Source organism: Canis lupus, chromosome 7 (assembly GCF_003254725.2).
Source record: "Canis lupus dingo isolate Sandy chromosome 7, ASM325472v2, whole genome shotgun sequence".
NCBI classification, from domain to species: Eukaryota; Metazoa; Chordata; class Mammalia; order Carnivora; family Canidae; genus Canis; species Canis lupus.
The window spans coordinates 14023980-14030680 of NC_064249.1; the positions used below are offsets into that span (position 1 = coordinate 14023980).

The 6701-nt window shown below is 32.9% G+C and overlaps 1 protein-coding gene across 2 annotated transcripts in view; it reads left to right on the forward strand.

Annotated features, from left to right (window-relative positions):
- The window catches only part of XPR1 (xenotropic and polytropic retrovirus receptor 1), a 218199-nt gene that overhangs the window by 184418 nt on the left and 27080 nt on the right, over positions 1–6701 (forward strand). The window lies entirely within an intron of this gene.

A 6701-nucleotide genomic window follows, 5' to 3' on the forward strand; every position in this document is an offset into this window, starting at 1 on the left:
CTGTTCATAAAAAGAGTTACAGTATTACAGTTCTGTCACCTTAATCAATTTTGTGTTCTTTTCGTTTCAGCTTTAAGAGTTCCTTTCAACATTTCTTGTAAGGCAGGTCTAGTAGTGGTGAACAACCTCAGTTTTGTTTATATGAGAGAGCCTTTATTTCTCCTTCATATCTGAATGATAGCTTTGCCAGATAGTGTTTCTGGCTGGCAATTTTTATCTTTCAATATTTTGAATATGGTGTTCCATGGTCTCTTGGCCCATAGAGTTTGTGCTGGGAAATCTACTGATAACCAAGTGGAGGTAACTTTGTAGTTACTCTTTTTCTCCCTGGCTATCATTCAAATTCTTTATCATTGACTTTTGATAGTTTTAATGTAATAGTTTTGGAGAAGTCTTTTTGTGTTGAGATAATAAGTGTTATGTTAGTTTCAAGGACTTGTATCTCCAGTTCCTTCTCTGGGCTTGGGAGGTTCTCAGCTATTATTTTTTGTTTTTTTATTTTTATTTTTACATCTTTTCAAAATTTTATTGATTGTCACTGGAATATAGAAATAAAATTGGTTTGGGATATTGACCTATCCAATAACCTTGATAAATTCAAATATCAATTTTGATAGATAATGTATAGACTTTACATCTTTTTTTTAAATTTTATTTATTTGAAAGAGCAAGAGAGAACATGAGTAGAGTTGGGGGAAGAGGAGGGAAAAGGAGAAGCAAGCTCTCCATTGAATAGGGAATCCTGGGATCATGACCTGAGCTAAAGGCAGATGCGTAAGAGACTGAGCCACCCAGACACCTAGATTTTACATTTTCTGTATACACAATCCTGTTGTCAACAAAGACCGTTTTATGTTCTCTTTCAAATCTTAAAGATATTTTTTTTGATTTATTGCATCAAGTTATCACTTCTGTAAAATGTTGTTTAAAAAATAGGATTATCAGGCATCCTTGTTTCATTTATTATCTCAAGGGGAAAATCTTTAATTGTTCACCAATAAGTATAAAGTTTACCTTTATCAGAATGATAATGTTCCCTTCTATTCTTCTCTTTGAAAAGAGATTTTTAATCATAAATTGTCATTGAGTTTTATCAACTGCTCTTTTTGCATCCATTGATATTGAGATTTTTCTCCTTTATTTTTTTTAGTGAAGAATATTTATGTTTTGGTTGTTAACAGCTATTGTTTTTTAAGTGTATTCTCTGCTACTTTTTTCCTCTTTTCTCCTCCTGGGATACTCGTTATTCATATGATAGCTTTTCTAATGGATTCAGATAGTTGTCTTACAGGTTTTTTCATTTTTTAAAAATTTTAGTTTTCTTTCCTCTTCCACTTGAATTATTTCTGTATTTCTATTGTCAAGCTTGTTAATTCTCTTTTCCATATGATCTGTTCTATTTCTTCATTTCATTTATTGAGCTCCTCAGATCCAGAATTCATTTGGTTCTTTTTTAGAATTTCAGTCCCTTTGGGTAATGTACTCCTTCTGTTCATTAATTTTATTCCTGAGATCATTATATTATATTTCTGAGTTTTCTTCTAACTCATTGAACTTCTTCATTATAGCTATTTTAAATTATCAGTAGATTGCACTATTCCGTATCTTTGGATTCAGCTGCTGCAAAATTGACATTTTCTGTGATACTGTATTACCATGATTTTTTATGGTTTGATAAAAAGTGTCTCTACTGCTACATTTGAAGTAGCAAACAAACACCTTTCTTATTTCTTATTTAGGTAAGGTTTTATTTACTTTGTTTAATTTTGATTCTAACAGTTCAACAAGTTGGTATTAGGACCCTAACAGAAGTTTTTGGTTTCTCTTAATAGAGCTGACTTGCAGCTAAGGTTAGGATCATGCACATTAAAAAAGAAGAAAAGAAAAGAAAAGTCCAAGCTTAGGGGGAAGTTGTGTGTTTAGCAGTTGAGACTGGTGTGCCCTTGACCTGGTAAGAGTATCCTCAGGGGGTGGAGGTGGGGGACCACAGTAGTCCATAGGTAATCCTCTTGCCTTCTGAGGCAGGCAAAAGATACTTTCCTTCAGTTCTCTTCATCTGCCTACTTTATTTCTTTCCATTCCTTCCCAACACACAGACAGCCACTGCTGTTTTTTTATCAAAGACCAGCTGATTCCTCTAGCTGCAGCACGAATGGCCAAGCAGACCCTACTCCTTGCCTTTACCTCCACCGTCTCTGCCAAAAAGGTTTGTGCTAGCTCACTGCCTGACCAACCACTGCCTTCCCTGCTACTGCCTGTTCCACTACCATTTCCCTTACTTCACTGTCTTTTTCATGGAATAATAAGCCCAATTTCAGATACATATATGGATGGATCTGTCAGGTGTGCTGGTATCCCTGTGCAGAGGTGCTTTTTTTCAGTTATGGATGTCCACTTCGTTTTAAGTCAAAGGGAAGAGAAAAAGGCAACCACTGCCATGATGCTGTTATTACTCCACATAGTTTTGATTACTGCTACATGATATCTTAAAACTGGGCAGATTGATTTTGCCTATTTTGTTTTTCAAAATCATTTGAGCTATTTTAGTTCTTTTGTCTTTTTATATAGATTTTAAAATAACATGGTCTATATCTTTTTAAAAATCTTGCTACTGTTTTATAAGAATTATGTTAAACCTATTTATCTGTTTGTGGAGAAATGATATCTACTCTTTTCAGTCTTCTAGTCTGTGAATATCTCTCTACATTTATTTAAATCTTCTTTTATTGCTTTCATCAGTATTTTGTACTTTTCAGTGTACAAATCTTTGATGTGTGTATTTTTTGAGTGATTGTAAAGGATGAAATTGTATTGTTAAATTTTGGTGTCCATTGTAGTCATTGCTAGTGCGTAGAAAAACAAAATGAGTTTTGTATATTTATCTTATTATAGCCTATGACCATATTGAACTCATTCATTCTAAGAGGGTTTTTTTTTAATATGTCTTGTGATTATCTATATAGACAATTATGTCATCTACAAATAGAGACAGTTTTATTTCTTCCTTTCTAATCTCTAAGCCTTTACCTCCTTCTGTTTTCTTTCTTTACTGCTTTGACCTCAGCTTCCAGTATTATGTTGAGTAAGAATGGTGAGAGCAGATATTCTTGTCTTGTTTCTAATCTTAGGAGGAAAGTATTCAGTTTTTCTCCATAATAAACAAAAGTTCTTCAGCTAATGCTGTAGTGTTTTTGTTGAAGCTTTATCAAATTGAGGAAGTTTCCCTTCAGGATTCCTGGGTGGCGGTTTAGTGCCTGTCTTTGGCTCAGGGTGTGATCCCGGGGTCCTGGGATCGAGTCCCACATCAGGCTCCCTGCATGGAGACTGCTTCTCCCTCTGCCTCTCTCTCTCTCTCTCTGTCTCTCATGAATAAATAAAATCTTTTTAAAAAATAAATAAAATTTTTAAAAAAGGAAGTTTCCCCTCTATTTCTGTTTCTGTAGATCTTTTGATATGACCCTGTGGTTTTTCTTGTAAGCTATAGCCCATTAATATGGTGAATTTTTAATATGGTGAATTACATTATTGACTCTTGATTATTGGACCAGCCTTGTGTCTCTAGAATAAACCCCCCCCTGGTGTTTGATTCCTTTTTCTACATTGCAGAATTCTATTGCTATTATCTTGTTAAGGATTTTTGTGTCTATATTTATGAGGGATATTTGTCTGTATTTTGTGGGGGAGGAGAAGGGTACTGTTTTTTGTTTTGGTATAGGTAGAAAACTAATTTCCAAAAATGAATTGGGAAGTTTTCTGTCTTTTAATTTGTGGAAGATTTCGTCTTTAAAAGATTGGTAGGATTCTCCAATGAAAACATCTGGGTTCAGAGATTTATATGGGGGTAGTTCTTAAATTACAAATTCAATTTTCTTAATAGTTATAAACTATTCAGATTATTATTTTATATCCGGAGAGTTGTAATAATCTTTTTTAGGAATTTGTTCCATTTCATCTAAGTTGTCAAAATTTATGAGTGTAGAGTTATCATATTCCCTTATTATTCTTTTGATGTCTTTAGGGTTGGCAGTGATAGCCCCTGTTTCATTCCTAATATTGGTAATTTGTGTCATCTTTTCTTTGTCAGTTGTACAGAGTTTTGTCAATCCTATCTATCTTTTTCAGGAACCAGCTCTTTGTTTCATTGATTTCTGTTCGTTATTATTCCTTCTGCCTGCTTTGGATTTATTTTCTTTTTCTAGGTTCTTGAGGTAGGAGCTTAATTATTGATTTGAGATTTTTTTTTTGTCTTTTCCAATGTATGCATTTGTGTGTATAATATATAAGGCTATGTGTTTCCCTCTCAGCACTGCTTTAGCTGTGCCTCAGAAATTTCATTGTTTTATTTTCATTTCTGTTTAGTTCAATGTATTTTTAAATTTCCCTGAGACTTCCTCTTTGATTCATGAATTATTTAGTAATGTGTCATTTAGTTTCCACAGATTTGGAGATTTTTGTGTTACTGGTTTTTATAGACAATCTGCATATATGTTCACTGGACACTTGAGAAGAATGTGTATTGTTGGGAAGACTGTTTATTAGATCCTATGGGTTAATATTGAGTTCAATATCCTTACTTATTTTGTTTGTTCGTCTCTTTGTAGTATCAGTTGTTGAGGAGATTTAACATCTCCAACTATAATTGTGGATTTATCTATTTTTTCTTTCAGTTCTGTTTGTTTTTGCTACGCTAGTTGTTTGATATAGATACAATTAGAATTGTTACATCTTCTTGGTGAATTGACTGTTATTATTATATAATACCCCTCTCTGTCTCCAGTAGTCTTCTTTGCTCTGAGATATACTTTATTTGATAATAATATAGCCACCCTGCTTTCCTTTGATTGTTTATATAATACATATTTTTCCACCTTTTTACTTTTAACATACCTATATCATTATATTTGAGGTGAGTTTCTTGTAGACAGAATATAATTGGGTCACTGTGTTTAATCCACTCAGCTAATCTCTTTTAATTGGTATATTTACACCGTTGACATTTAATGTAATTACTGATACTTTAGAACTCAAAATATGCTGTTTTCTTTTTTTGGTTTTCTGCTGTCTCTGCTCTTTATTTCTCTGTTTTTACTTGAACAGTTTTAAAGTTGTATTTTGATTTATCTATAGGATTTTTGTTAGTGTATCTCTTTGTATACCTTTTTTAGTGATTGTTCTAACATACAGGATATGTACATAAGTTATTGCAGTGTTCTAGTGTTGTCATTTTACCAGTTTGAATGACTTCTAGAAACTTTACCTCCTTTTACATCTCTTTACCCTCTCCCATTATAATGTAAAGGTCTTGAATATTTCTTCTACATTCATTTAGAACTATATCCATCAGTGTTATAATTTTTGCTTTAGCTGTCAAGCATAATTTGTAAAACTTGAAAGAAAAAAGGAAGCCTATTTTATTTATCTATATTTTTGCTTATTGATTGGGTTCTTTCTTCCTTCTTGAAGTTCTAAAGTGTTTTTTTTTTCTTGTATTGATAATTTTCTGTTTAGAGAATTCAGCAACTCCTTTAGAGTAGGTCTTCTAACAAATTCTTAATTTCCTTTTATCTGAGAATGTTTTGATTTCTCCTCCATTTCTTGAGTGATAGTTTGAGTATAAGATTGTGGGTATATAGTTCACTTTTTTTTTTTTTTAATAGTATAGTTCACTTTTTAGCAGTTAATAAATTTTATGTTTTTCCTGTCTAGCCTCCAGAAGATTTCTGATGAGAAATCCATTGTTATTTAAACAGTTTTAACCCTGACAGCTAACCTATCAGATTTTTCTTGGCTGCTTTCAAGATGGTTATCTTTGCCTTTCATTTTCAGAAGTTTGATTATCATGTGTTTGGGATAGTTTCTTTAAATTTATTCTTTTGTTAAAAAAATATTTTATTTATTCATGAGCGACACAGAGAGAGAGAGGCAGAGACACAGGCAGAGGGAGAAGCAGCCTCCATGCAGGGAGCCCGACGTGGGACTCGATCCTGGGACTCCAGGATCACACCCTGGGCTGAAGGCGGCGCTAAACTGCTGAGCCACCCGGGCTGCCCTCTTTACATTTATTTCTGATTGAGTTTTGCTCAACTTCTTAAATCTGTATGTCTCTTACCAAATTTGGGGGAGTTTTCTGCTATTATTTCTTCAGGTACTTTTTCACCTCTTCTCTCCTGGGCTCTAATGAGACAAATGTTAGATCATTTAGGCCTTTTATTTCTTTGCTGAGGCTTTCTGTTTTTTGTTTCAAGCATTTTATAATTATGCATTAAAACATTTTTATCATTGCTGATTTAAAAGTCTTTGGCAAATAATTCCACTGTCTCTGTCATCTCAGTTTTGGCATCTATTATCTTTTTTCATTCAGTTTGAGATCTTCCTGGTTCTTGGTATTACTAGTGATTTTCAGTTGAAATCTGGACATTTTCTGAATTATCTTATGAAACTTTGTAATTGTATTTTGTCTATTCTTAAAAAAATAATTAGGAATTATAGTAGTACATATCATTATAAAGAATTTTAATATAATTAAAATAAATATGGAAATCATTAGCCATAAAGAAAGCAGCAACTTTTAAGCATCAGTGCCAATTCTCATTTGATTTGAAGACATTATCTGTGTTCTATTGTAAAGGGCAAAAACAAAGAATGTTTCTAAGGATATTAGGAATACTGTCATTAACAATTATGTCTGGGGTGCCTTGGTG